Here is a 13,454-nt window from a genome sequence, read left to right as displayed (position 1 = left end):
TCTTCTTCTTCTGTACTATCTTTGATTGCACTGCACATGCCCAGTAGCTCAGATGTAGATCATGTCAGCTAGCTAGCTCCATAGACAGTAAACGAAAGGCTGTTTCTACAACTTCGGTCAGTTACAAGGCAGGATTAGCTGGGAGACTTCTAAATGAGGGCGCACATGTAAGTAGTTCTTTTGTAGATTATGGTGAACTTGTGTGTGTTGTAGCAGTGCTTTGCTACTGAGAACGAGGTAGCATGCTAGCGTTAGCATGCTAACGCTACGAGCTAATGGTTGCGGTTAGCCTGCTTGTTTCGGCTTGTGACGTCACAAGCCGTGCCGATTTTGAACAGCTCACCCAGAGACTGAAGGCAGGACACATTCAGAAACCGTATCTCACTCTAAACAGCATGGGTGGATTTTTTTCAAAGTTTGTATGTGTGTGGAAGCACCAGAGACACAACATAACACCCCAAATCCCAGAAAAAGTGATTTTTTCATAATATGGGCACTTTAAGTTCGCACAAGGCTTCACACCCACCCTGTTACATCACAGATGTTGGTTTTGTCTGGCTCTGGCTCAAATCTGACAGGTAATCTGACTCATGCTTCTCCCATGTTTTTCCATGTTCAAGTTAATCTTGAACACATTTGTTTCTGTGCTAATCTTTTTGTAATGGCACTTTGCAATGATAAATATAAATAATTATTAAATTATTAAAAATATGAAAAAATGTATATGTCAATAAACAATCAAAAGGAAATCATAAAACAATAAAAGCCACACAGGGAAACTGACAACATTTTGTTAATGTTGGGTGTCTATTCTCGCTTTGCCAGGGTCTGGCTAGTCCACACAGCATTCTGGGATGGGAGAAAAACGTGCTCTGGTTTATTGGCATTTCGTTAAACCAATCACAATCGTCTTGGGCGGTGCTAAGTGCTGGCGCTGCAAAATAGGCTCCGGAAGGAACTTGTTTTGGTGGAGCATGTGTAGGTTCAAAAGTTGTTTTAGTCGTGCAAGTGAAAACTCAGATTGGACAGATCCCTGCAGAGATCTGAGAAAAGGTTGACCATAGTCCTCATAAATCCACCGGAGTTTAGAATGCCAACACAAAGAAAGCCCAAGGCAACGGATATCCGGCCTAAATCAGTGATATCCGGCGGAATTTCCGTTGGCAACGGAGCAATCCCGGAAGTGGAACATCATGGCTATAGATTATTGGGTGTCTAAATGCAATCCTTTCCATCACTAATCTTAAGTAAGGTACTCCCTATTTTCTCTATTGGCATTAACTGGTTAATGAGGATAAAGCAATTCTCTAACTCATTACACATACAGTAACTCATAAAATCTCTCCATTACAATTCATCCACCGGCTATACATTGGATGTATGAACTTGTTAAAGTGTTTCTATTTTCTAATACTCATTCATGGTCATGGTTTCATCGTTTCATTTCTCTAAAACTTAATGTTTTCTTTTTTTATTGTATCCTTTTGTAAAATATTTTTCATTTTATTGTATTCTATAGTGTTCCATTCTATTCTATTTTTTTCTATTTGTTACTTGCTTTCTGGTGCTGTAGGCACAAAAGCATTTCCCTACACGTTGTAATGTGTATGACTAAGAGACAAATAAGCCTGATTTAATTTGATTTAACGATCAGAACAGATGTGATGTCTCTGCTGGGACGTATGTGACACAGTCTTTGACTTCAAGGGCCTTGAACAATCAGAACTGACAACGATTCATCAAACTTTTTTTTTCAAACAGACAAAAACTGCAGAGTAACTGCTGTTTGTACATCAATGTGGGCCATTTTAAACTGTTACTTCAAAAGCAAGCAAACAATCATGGAACAACACCCACTGCAGCAGCGATAACACCTATGTCACCAAACAACCCTTGTGCAAGCTGTTGCTTCCAACAAGTGTGCATGCATAATGCACATTAACATAAATGTCACAACAGCATGGAGAGATGCATTAGAAAGTTTTTCATTACTCGACAGTGATTAAACATTTCCAAGCACATTTTCGTCGCTTTCTTCTGGAAAATAAATACCTTTACTAGCGCTGTCTGTGCTGCCTTCTGTTCAGCTGGCCCCACCAAACTGTAAAATTAGCTTTCTGAGAATTATGCCTCTGATATTTATCCACAAAAAGGCTATTAATTCCTTGAAAATGGATGAAAAGAGAAGCAGAACATTAGAGAGAGAGAGAGAGAGAGAGAGAGAGAGAGAGAGAGAGAGAGAGAGAGAGAGAGAGAGAGAGAGAGAGAGACAGAGAGAGACAGAGAGAGACAGAAATAGATAGTATATTACAACAATAACAGAAGCCTCCTGCATTGTGTGAGTATGATGAGACAATAATGCCAGACAATCGCCAACACAACCAGCCCGCACTCATTGGATTACATAAAACAAGTCAAAGTTTAAATTATGTCCGGACACAGCAAATTTTTTATCTCTCAACCCAAATTGAAAAAAATAGAGCAACATGCATAAAGGTTGCTGTTGTACAGGGAGGGAGTTTGTTTGAGGACTGTAAAACATTATGATTGGGTAGTTAATTGCCATGGTAATACATCTATCTTCCTTTGAGAAGGCTAGCAAAAGTATAGTATGTTCCACAGGTACAAAATTGTACAAATTATTTAAATGTATTTGTATGCTTAACTGTGACTAACGGTTAACAAAACAGGGGTCATGTGTCCCTAATAAACAACCTCCTTTCTATTATGTTGCGTTCATGCCACCTGGGAATAACAGGGACCGCCCCCGTGATTACGTTGTTTTTCCAACCACCTGCGTTCACATGGCCGGGATGCGTATTCGTCTTCTTCTGTTATATTGGCGTTTGGCATAACAACTTGTTGCATGACTGCCACCAACTGTTGGCCGTAGCCTAGAGCATCAGGTGTGTGAAAACATGGAGGCCACAATAACAAAAGATTTGCTGCCATTTTCTTATACGAGCATAGAAACAGCACATGGACAGGTGTTTGTTTGTGTTATCTGCAGGACAACAAACGGGAAAGGACACGGATAAGGTGTAGTTTTATACATGGGCCTATTTATGAATAATTTGAAACATGTTATGTCTGTGTATGTTTCTCAACAGAGGCATTTGTCCACAATAAACAGTTTATTGTCATTGAAATATGTTCAGTGAACCAAAATCGCCTACATCAAACGTCAGTTGTCAACAACGCGTCACCAACTGGGAAACTCTGTTAGCAAAATCTGGCCCGAGTTTCCCACCTCTGATTCCCACAGGAAGGGACGTGAATGATGACGTTTTCACTCGGAAAAATGTTTTTCCGATGTCTATGAACGCAGCAGTACAAAGCAGGGCTTTATTAGATCATGACCTCAGGTATTCACTCCAAATTTTAGGCCATCATCTCATGATGTCTGGGACTGTGAGCTAATGTGTTTCCAACAGATAAACACTATGCAGGTGCGGCTTTACTTGCTCATTTTCTACCACTGATTTGCCACCTCCTACGCCATGAAGCTCAATTTACACCTACTGCTGCACACCTTACCTTGAAGCATATTACCAGAATGTCACACACATATCTGCACACTGCATTACACACACACACACACACACACACACACACACACACACACACACAAATACACAGATGGTTGCAGACATTTCTACATACAAAAATCTTTATTTTTTTTATTAATTTGAATTTTACTACTAAGGTCAATGCACTCAAAATAGTTCACACAGATAAGTGATCAATCATCTCGCTGTCTTTTTCGTGTAAACTTGGAATGCTTTTCATCATTTTATATAAGTGGTTCAGGTTTCCAACCAAGCCCAAATATATGCAAGTCTAGTAAAATGGAGACCCTAAATTGCCCTCACTGTAGGTGTGAATGAGAGTGTGAATATGATTGTGCTAATATCTCCATATGTTTGCCTGCCTTTTGCTTAGTGCATGCTGGTACTGTATGACAGTTGGGTGGGGGGGACCAAATCGGCAGATTATACAATTAAAAAAGCAGTAATGCAAAAAGGATTATTGAACTTTCTTATTCCCGTGATTTATCATTAATAGTTGGTGTGCACAAGGCTCAATATAGAATCCAAACAGGAAGCAACAGGTAGGTATGTTGTCACTATGTGGCTACAGAGTCAGTTTTCATGGCAGAGAGCACAACTCTTGGTTTGCCACAGATCTGCTGTAGTGATAAGAACTATAAGTAAATTTGTAAGTAAATGCTTCCCATAGTATATTTTTAATTCAGAAAAAAACATTTCTAAAAGGGTTACTTAAACCTAATTCACGATTTGCAATATGCAGCTAGGATAAGCATGACAATATTTAAAGCAGCCATATTATGCTCATTTTCAGGTTCATAATTGTATTTTAATGTTGTACCAGAATAGGTTTACATGGTTTAATTTTCAAAAAACACCATATTTTTGTTGTACTGCAGTGCTCTCTCTCACTGCTGCAGATCCTCTTTTCAGCTGGTCTCTGTTTTAGCTACAGAGTGAGACCTCTTTCCTTCTTCTTCTTCTGTACTATCTTTGATTGCACTGCACATGCCCAGTAGCTCAGATGTAGATCATGTCAGCTAGTTAGCTCCATAGACAGTAAAAGAAAGGCTGTTTCTACAACTTTGTTCAGTTACAAGGCAGGATTAGCTGGGAGACTTCTAAATGAGGGCGCACATGTAAGTAGTTCTTTTGTAGATTATGGTGAACTTGTGTGTGTTGTAGCAGTTCTTTGCTATTGAGAACGAGGTAGCATGCTAGCGTTAGCATGCTAACGCTACGAGCTAATGGTTGCGGTTAGCCTGCTCGTTTCGGCTTGTGACGTCACAAGCCGTGCCGATTTTGAACAGCTCACCCAGAGACTGAAGGCAGGACACATTCAGGAACTGTATCTCACTCTAAACAGCATGGATGGATTTTTTTCAAAGTTTGTATGTGTGTGGAAGCACCAGAGACACAACATAACACCCCAAATCCCAGAAAAAGTGATTTTTTCATAATATGGGCACTTTAAAAGCTTTGTTCTTGTTTAGTATCTGGAGACAAATGCTAAATTTAACTATCACAAATTACTCCCCATAAAACTAATTTCCCTTCCATATAAATACAAGGTGCATCCCAATGTTACTGCAAGAAATGCATACCTACCAACTGTGGTTTGCACCATATTCAAAGGCTGTTTATCAGTGTGCTCCCACCTTGTTTTTTTCCACTAAATCCTCTAATTTTGGTTTTAACTTGTAAGAGATTAACACCAAAGGTTGTCTGTCTTGTCAGAAGAGCTTGATTGTGGCAATCCTTTCAAAACGTATTGTTGGCTTCTCATTCTTTGTGCTCAATGACCTTTCTTTTTTTAATTAATATTTTGTTGGCATTTCTGCCCTTATTTGACACAGTAGAGAGGAAATAGTGAAGAGAGAGAGGTATGACATGCAACAAAGGTCCCAATGCTGGAATCCAACCGAGGCATGTTGCTGTGAAGTAGCAGGCGCTGTAACCATGAAACCTTTGTGCTCATGGAGAGGTTTTCCATCGTAATTTATTTGGAATGAATGAGGTATGGCACGATTTATACAAAAGTATGAGTAATCATGGTGTATGCATGCAAAGGCAGAATCCGCATTAAATTGAAATAAATTGGAAAATATAAAAAACTGAGCAAGAAAAATCCAATCATTCGCCAAAAAAATAAAAAGATGGGGCACTAATCTTCAATTGTTGACTTGTCTAAGGCCACAAAAGCAATCATAGGAATGTACTCTCTAAGAGAAACATTAAATTTAAGTAAGTCCAGAGGGTTTTTTATTTCTCATAAAGGGCTGTTTCAGGAACAAGTGGCCCTTATCTGGCACTGAGTAGTGAGAGATACCTGCGACAGCCGACATGTTTTAGGCCCAAGTGCTTAATCTCTGGTCTCTGCTACGGAGCAGCGAGGCACATCGCTGAAGCAAGAGGGGCGCGACTGCACGCATTTCAAATCAGCCCACACGAGAAATGGAACGGGAGAAAACCACGTAGCATGAGCGCGGGAGCACTGCTCTAATCGTATCAAAGACTTCTCCAAACAAACATGGGTGAACTGTGATTGATGGGAATACAGTTAATAGGACGCCCAATCCAACAGTGTGTGAGAAGGGAGGGTGGCGGGAAGCAAAGATCAATAGCAGCTCGGAAGCATGTTAGGGAATCATACTGAATCAGACTGATGACAGCTGGTGGTGATGTATTTGGCAATCTAATTTTAACACAAAGTAACTCAGTGATAGTGAGACTGAACTCAATCCTCGTGGGCCAACAGTATCACAGCTGTTGAGAGTGAATTGTGCGCCTGCTGCAGGTGTTAAGTAGGGGCAGCAGTACAATTTTGATTTTCAATTCATGCACCATGAAAGTGCATTAAATTATTCATCCTTAGTGGCAATCTCACAAATATTTTAAGCCAAAAAAACCTCTTTTAGTGCACTGTCAGGCTTGGACATAGACTAAGGCTGGCTCCTCCAAATTGATATTGAAAAAAATCAGACTGGTAGGTATTCTTAGTGCAGCCCACAGCCGTTGACAATAAACCGGCTGCACATTTGATGTAGCCACTCGTTGCTTTGCACACAGGCGTGAAAATGATGCCAATAATTTCTCTTTCTATCCTTCATCTAACTACAGTGAGCTCTGCCAGGGAAGCCAGCCACAACACAAACAGGGCAATGCCATTCGTTTTCAGAAAAGCTTGGCTTGTTTATGCGATTGTGTGCATACTCTCCAATATATACTGTTTGTGTGAGAGAAAGTTGGCCTCTGGCAAGCTTGGGAACCACGAAACCCCTAATTCTGTGTTCTGTGTGTTATTTAAATACAACGTACGCTGTTCAGCATCTTCACAAAAGATGATTTAATTCTTTGTGTTCATATTTTGCTTAATGGTTGGAATATACTGCAGCTCTTTAAAAAGGCAATGGCTTGTGAGATGACAAAAGAGACAATACCTTCCGTTCTGTGAGTTAGCCGTTAGTGCATAAGCATTTTATGTTTAAATCCATTAAAGGAAAAAAATATGGATTATTACAGAGGCATACATTAAAATGAAACAACCTTGATGGCTCAATATTTCTTAATTGCTCAGTCCGCCAATTTTTCTTTTAAGAAGGACACAGCGTAGCATCACCAACTGGCCTTAGGTTTGTCTGCTGAATGAAGCTTGTTGGGGGAGGGATGAATCCCTCCCCTGTTCTGGTTTTCTGGGCCAAGTCTGCATGATGGAGCCCTGAGCATCGGTCTGTGCCAGGTGGCAGCTGGGAGAAAGAGTCCCCAGCCAGGCTTCAGCAGCCCTCACTCTGGTCCTCTGGTCCTCTGACCACCACCGTTGCCACTTGGGGCTTGACACCAGCATTTCTGACCTGCACATTGGTCATGGAAGCCTACAATAGCCAGTCGGTCTGAGCATATGCCTTTTGTGCACAATTTATTTGAGTGAGAATAATTTCAGGTGTGTCCAACCATTCACCATTTTAAAACTATGCTAGACAAGATGTTTTTCCCAGCAAAGATTCCCAGAGCTGATCACTTTAAATCACAAAGTAGTGCTGCAACACACCTGAGCATCCATCTTCAGTCTATTCACCTAAATTATACCGGCTGTGTCTGGTATGGACAGGAAATGTTCTCTGACCACACAAAGTGATGAATCAAATCTTTAAGTATTAATCAACGAGATGCTTGTTGTTGGGGCTGGGCCATAGGCTCAGCGCTAGAAGGCTCATACATTAACCAGGGGATCTCCATATTGCCAGTTTAATATTTGGATGAGAGTGTGCCAAGAAATATAACAGCTTATTCAAAAAACAATGAGCACACTCTCCATGCAGGGTGAATTGCTCCCTCCAGAGAAGGGTACCTCTTCACCACCTCACACACGGAAAAGAAAAGCCTGTTAAAAGTCTTTTTAAATGAACAATATATGCTTCATCATGTTAATTTCAACAGCTCATAACACTAATGTAACAAGTTGTGTGTGATTTTGTCCATCTGGAAAATTCAATGAAGTACAGAACAATAGAAAAACATCTCCACTAAAATTACTTCGGTCAGCCAACTGCATGCCAACCAGTCTGCTAATCAATTAAAGGAGCTCTGTCTTTGTTTTTGTGTAAGGATAGACAACAGATATCAGTGATAAAGACTAGCCAGTTAAGTGTGAGATTGAACTATAAAACAGTAAGGTTAATGTCCCTTTTCCCTCTCTATATATATTTAAAGAGTGCTCCACACCACTTATTCCCATGGCAACACAACCTCTGCAGGAAAGGCCCCTTAGTATATAAGTAGCAGTAAACACAATAGCCAACTGGTCTCTAGGCCAGTCTTGACAGAACGTTGTAACTAGGTGGAAGCAACAGTACAATCCAGAAGGATCCACTGCTGCTGCATTAAACGTCAGGCACATGCTGAGCACACAACGTTATGCAGGGGGCATGTCCTCAGGGTGCTGCCTCCATCCAGCCAGCAGTTCACCCTTTCAAACTGAGAGAAAGACTTTTAGCCTGAGATGGGACACCCCACCCCGCACTCTTGCATGACTCAGGCCTCACTTTTCACAGCCAGTTGCATACTAACCTTTCCTGTTTCATAGTTTAAATTTGTGTTTCAGCAGATCATCGCCTTGCTTGTGCATAGATTTTTTATTTCCATTCACAAGGCACATAACATCACCCTCACATTTCATTTTATGATGCATTCTATCTTATCCATCACCCACTAATGACCTCATACTCAACACCCGCCACTGCCCTTATGAGCCCCATTGCCATTAGCATATTTGGCAATAAAACAGTTATGCCTCCCTCCATTTATAATTTATCTACACTTTTTTATCAAGCAGCAGTTATACAGCTGAGCCTCGCTCTTGGAACCAACTCCTGCAAGATGAGGCTTCTGTGAAGAAGGACTTATTGATTCATTATTCACATTTTAAATTATGTAACATTTCGGAAAATTAAATACCATGCCACCCACATAATTGAGTCTTGCCTACAACTTCAAGACAAATCGATCACGTGGGTCAAAAATGTAGTCCCTCCTGCTATTGGTAATCAATGCCACAAGTCAATTTACAGCCAATGGCTTTCAACACCTGAGAAATCCAATTGTAACCCATTAAGACTGTGAGAGGTGATATTAAATGTGACACTATCAACATCCAATGGCTTCATTCAATAACTTTGTTTCAAAAAGGAATCAGTCCAGCTCCACCATCACACTGCCTACATACCATAATTATATTGTGTGGGGGCTGGTTCAGTGCTAGCTCCTGTAGCTTGAGGCCATTCTTCACCTCTGCCCTGAGATAGATGTAAGAGCTCAGTGACAGCAACACTTAGCTGACATCACCGCATAGATGTGTCAGCTGTTCTAATGTCTTTTCATAGCTTGTAAAAGACTGAATGCAATCCTGCAAAAATGCTGTGTAAGCACTTGGCTCACACGGACCAGTGATGACTAGTATGATGTTTGAAGTACTTCTTGGGGGAAAAAACTAAACATTGAGGTTTGATAGAAGTGCTTAATCTGCTCATTTACAAACTGAACCGTTACCAACAGACGGGCTGCTTTGACTCATCTGTTTTTTTTCCAGACAGGACTAACTTGTGAAGCAATGGTCAATAAAAAAAGCACCTGAGGTACAGAACATGGGACGTGAATGCCAACAACAACACCAGCCAGTGCTCACTCCACAAGTTTTCCTTTGCTGTGCTGACTAGTGCATCACCTCCTACTCAGACCACCCTTCACCCCCTTCTTCACATCCTCTCAGCGTTCACTTTATTTATTTTTTCCAAACCAGCTTTAACTGGACTCTACATGTGGTTTCTCCAATCACTAGGTGAAGACAGCTGGGCCGGGTGAGTGCGAGCCACCTTCCATCCTGAGGATCACCTATTGCTGAGGTGGACACTTTTGCTGCCGTGTCAGAACAGGATGCGGACAGAAAATCAAGCTACAAAAGGAGGCCTCGCAGCTGGCAGGGCTCATTTTGCATTAATGCTGTCCAGAAAAAGATGTGAAAAGGCTGTGAAAACAGAATTCAGTCCAACCATTGAAGGTCAACTGTAAGTCACTGCCCAGCATTTCTCTTATACTCTCATAAAAACGACATCCTGGTCTTCATATAACACCAACTCTGTGTAGGCTGAATGTCATAGAAAGGCCTCAGGACCATCAAATACATGTGCGTTTTTGGTTTAGTGTTGCCAAAGGCAAGTGATTTACATAATCTCCATTTGGTTGCAATCTATCATGTCCAACTGCAATTTAGTGACCAATTTCCTGCTTCCAAGCTATCTATTAAATGAGCAAGGATACAATGGGGACATTAAGTAGAGTGAACATGTATTTAACTCAGCAGCACTGAGGAAGCAGAGTTATAGATGGTCATTGTGCAGATGTCAGAGATTATTAATGCCCAAATCCCTGAATTGTGGCATGTTGCTCCTTGCTCTAACACCAACACTCTGGCTTTGATTACTTAGTGATGCAATTTCATGAGACAAGTTTTTAACTCTGAAAAGGTAAGGACTGAATATGTGACAGTCATGATGCATGAAAAAGGGGAATCTGTAAAAATCCTTTCATGCTTTAGAAATATTTATCAATACTATTGCATTACTTAAAATGACAATACTATTACTAGAGGTCATGGTAGTAGTATTTGTAGCTAGTTATTTTCCTCCATGCCGTGCCAAACATTTAGCCCATACCACCTGGGATTACAGAGCACTCCTATATATCGAAAAATGAAACATTTATAAGACATCTTCCAGTAACAAGAAAAACATCAGTTATAACATTATGTGTACTTCTGTATACATCCAAATAACATTTATCTGTGAAATTTTAAAAGCTACAGCCTAATGTTTATCCTGAGGCTTTTTTCCCTCCTCTCCCAGGCTTTTTTCTAAGTAACTGCCTGACTTTAAGTGCTACTCCGGCGATGCACTTCCATAAAGTTAGAGGACTCACAAGAGACAGACTTAAGAAACAATGGCCAAAATCGAAGCAGCTCAGACTCAAATATCCTGACTTCTACTTCCTCGTTTGGGTCAAGTTTAAAAAACACTGGATCCGTCAATTTCCATACCAAAACCAAGCAGAAATAACCCTGATGATCATAAGGTCACTTTTTTTCAGGCAGCTCTTCCAGAACCACAGAGTACATTGTACAACTGTTTTTACAGGTTTAATTCTACACCTTGTGACAACTAAACTGAACTTCCAAGTGTAAAAATCATTGGAGTACCCCTTTAAATGTTTTAGTCATTGTGTATCATCCATTTAAAAAAAACAAAAAACAATGTAAGTGTTTATTTTTTATCTTCCTTAAAGTACTGTGTGGTTCCCAGTAAAATAGAATAATAACTAGAAAACTAAATGAAAGTAATTTTCTAGATGATTAAGGTGGTACAATGAAGAAATGAGCGTTTCATCTTCCATTCCACTGAGTGGTAACATACCAGATTTCAACAGGGAACATTAAGATCAGAAATTATATACAACATAATTATCTGTATTATATTCATATTCTATGATTGATATACAAAGCTGAACTTGTAAACTCCATCCCAAACAGGTTTCTGTTTCATGTTTCTAAATGTAAAGGAAGCTAAATTTAAGGGGTTTAAAATAAATCAATATGTCAACATACTCCACATAGACACCTCTCCATCATGGCCTTTACACACACACACACACACACACACACACACACACACACACACACACACACACACACACACACACACACACACACACACACACACACACACGATACCATCTCACTATCTCGCTTAATTAGCTCCTAAAGGCCGCCTTCCTTGCATTACTGCATGGACCTATCTGTGTCTCCCACCATACTATCATCTTTTAAAATAGGGTTTACATTTCAAACAACCTTGAGCTTTTTGTGCTAGGTGATGCTTATCTGGTGCTGAAGTCACTTACTGAGACCAAGGGTATTTGGATTTTAAAAAAATTGTAATAAAAACAGCCAGCAGTCTGGTGTGTCTAAACTTCTCAAGCTTGTCTTTGTCTCATGCCGGCCCGGCCAGGTCAGCCTGCTCAATGTTAGATGGACAAAAGTGATAAGGAGTGGGATACCGTGAAGGCATTTCGAAGAGAGACAATGGCATTCTATGAATGAGCTGGAATTGCTTCAAATTTGCACAATGAAAACCACAGGCTCACCACTTGGCATACAACGCTGCTACCACAAAGCAAATTAATTTTGGACTAATTAGACTAACAACCAGCTTTGGTGTTGGAAGAAATAAGAAATGCTATTATCATTAGTGTCCATTTAGACACAGCTAAGAGAGCTTTGCTTTATTCTCTGTGAAAATGCAGAGGAGCAGGACAGCATCGGCTAACAGACAGAGATGCTGGATCCAACTATACTTTCAGATCTGCGTGTGTATGTCTGAATATATCTCGGCGTAACTGTTCTCAGTTTAAATATGGTCAAACCAGCCCATACAAGACAATCCAATACCACGTAAATCTTCACACTGATTTCAAGCTACACTAATAAAGCTCAGTGCTGCAATGCTGACAAACACAAACTCCAACAGTCTTTTAACAGTCCCCTCTCAGAGCAGGGGCATCCTCAGGAACTTCAAGAGACAAATTCATCTTTTCATTCCACGCACAGAGAGAGGTAAACAGACTTCTTGCCTACTGTGATTGCCAGGCAAACTCTGAGTCCCTGTTTTCCACGCTGTGTTGGGGGGTTATTTGGTGACATTTGGGACAATCTCACAAACGGCCAAGCAGGTCTTGACACAATCAGAGAATAAAGAAGTGAGGGAACTTGATGCCAGCAATTAATGTATACACTATGTTTCACAACAGCATTAGGCCTAGTCATGTTTTAATTTTTTTATTTATTGCTTCAAGTAACTGCAATTATTCCAACACTGTACAGTAGGTACAGTATGCCCAGTGCCTATAATTCAGCAAGTCTATACTCAAATGGCAGCCCTGAAAAATTAAAAGCCAGGGCAAAAAGTAGTCTATAAGCATAAAGATAATTAGGCCTGTTTAAGCAAAACAAATTCACATTTCTATCATAATTAAGTAGCCTACTGATTGTCCCTCCTTTGAGGATCCACATGGTTATACTAGAAAACTTTCATCTGATACTTCCAATAAGTAGCCTTGTGTGAATTTCTAGAAGATGTAGGCAACATAAACTGAATATGTGCTTGGAATCTAGCCTATATTCTGCAAATAAAAATAGCCAAATAGTTGAAGTGAATTGATCCATCCTATGTGACACTAGAAGGATGACTGCTAATTGTAAAAACCCTGTGAGACAGACAGCACTCAGCAGGGACACAGATATGCTATAATTTTGTGACAATTTAAATTCAAACGTACAATAGTCATACTGTACGTTGCTCA

General features: G+C 40.2%; 1 protein-coding gene across 6 annotated transcripts in view; it reads right to left on the bottom strand.

The window, feature by feature from the left end:
- Positions 1-13,454, bottom strand: part of lrp1bb (low density lipoprotein receptor-related protein 1Bb) — a 287,103-nt gene that overhangs the window by 272,524 nt on the left and 1,125 nt on the right. The gene's annotated exons all lie outside the window — the stretch shown is intronic.

The sequence above is a fragment of the Sander lucioperca genome, chromosome 8 (genome assembly GCF_008315115.2).
Source record: "Sander lucioperca isolate FBNREF2018 chromosome 8, SLUC_FBN_1.2, whole genome shotgun sequence".
NCBI lineage: Eukaryota > Metazoa > Chordata > Actinopteri > Perciformes > Percidae > Sander > Sander lucioperca.
This window is presented reverse-complemented; position numbering and strand designations above follow the sequence as displayed.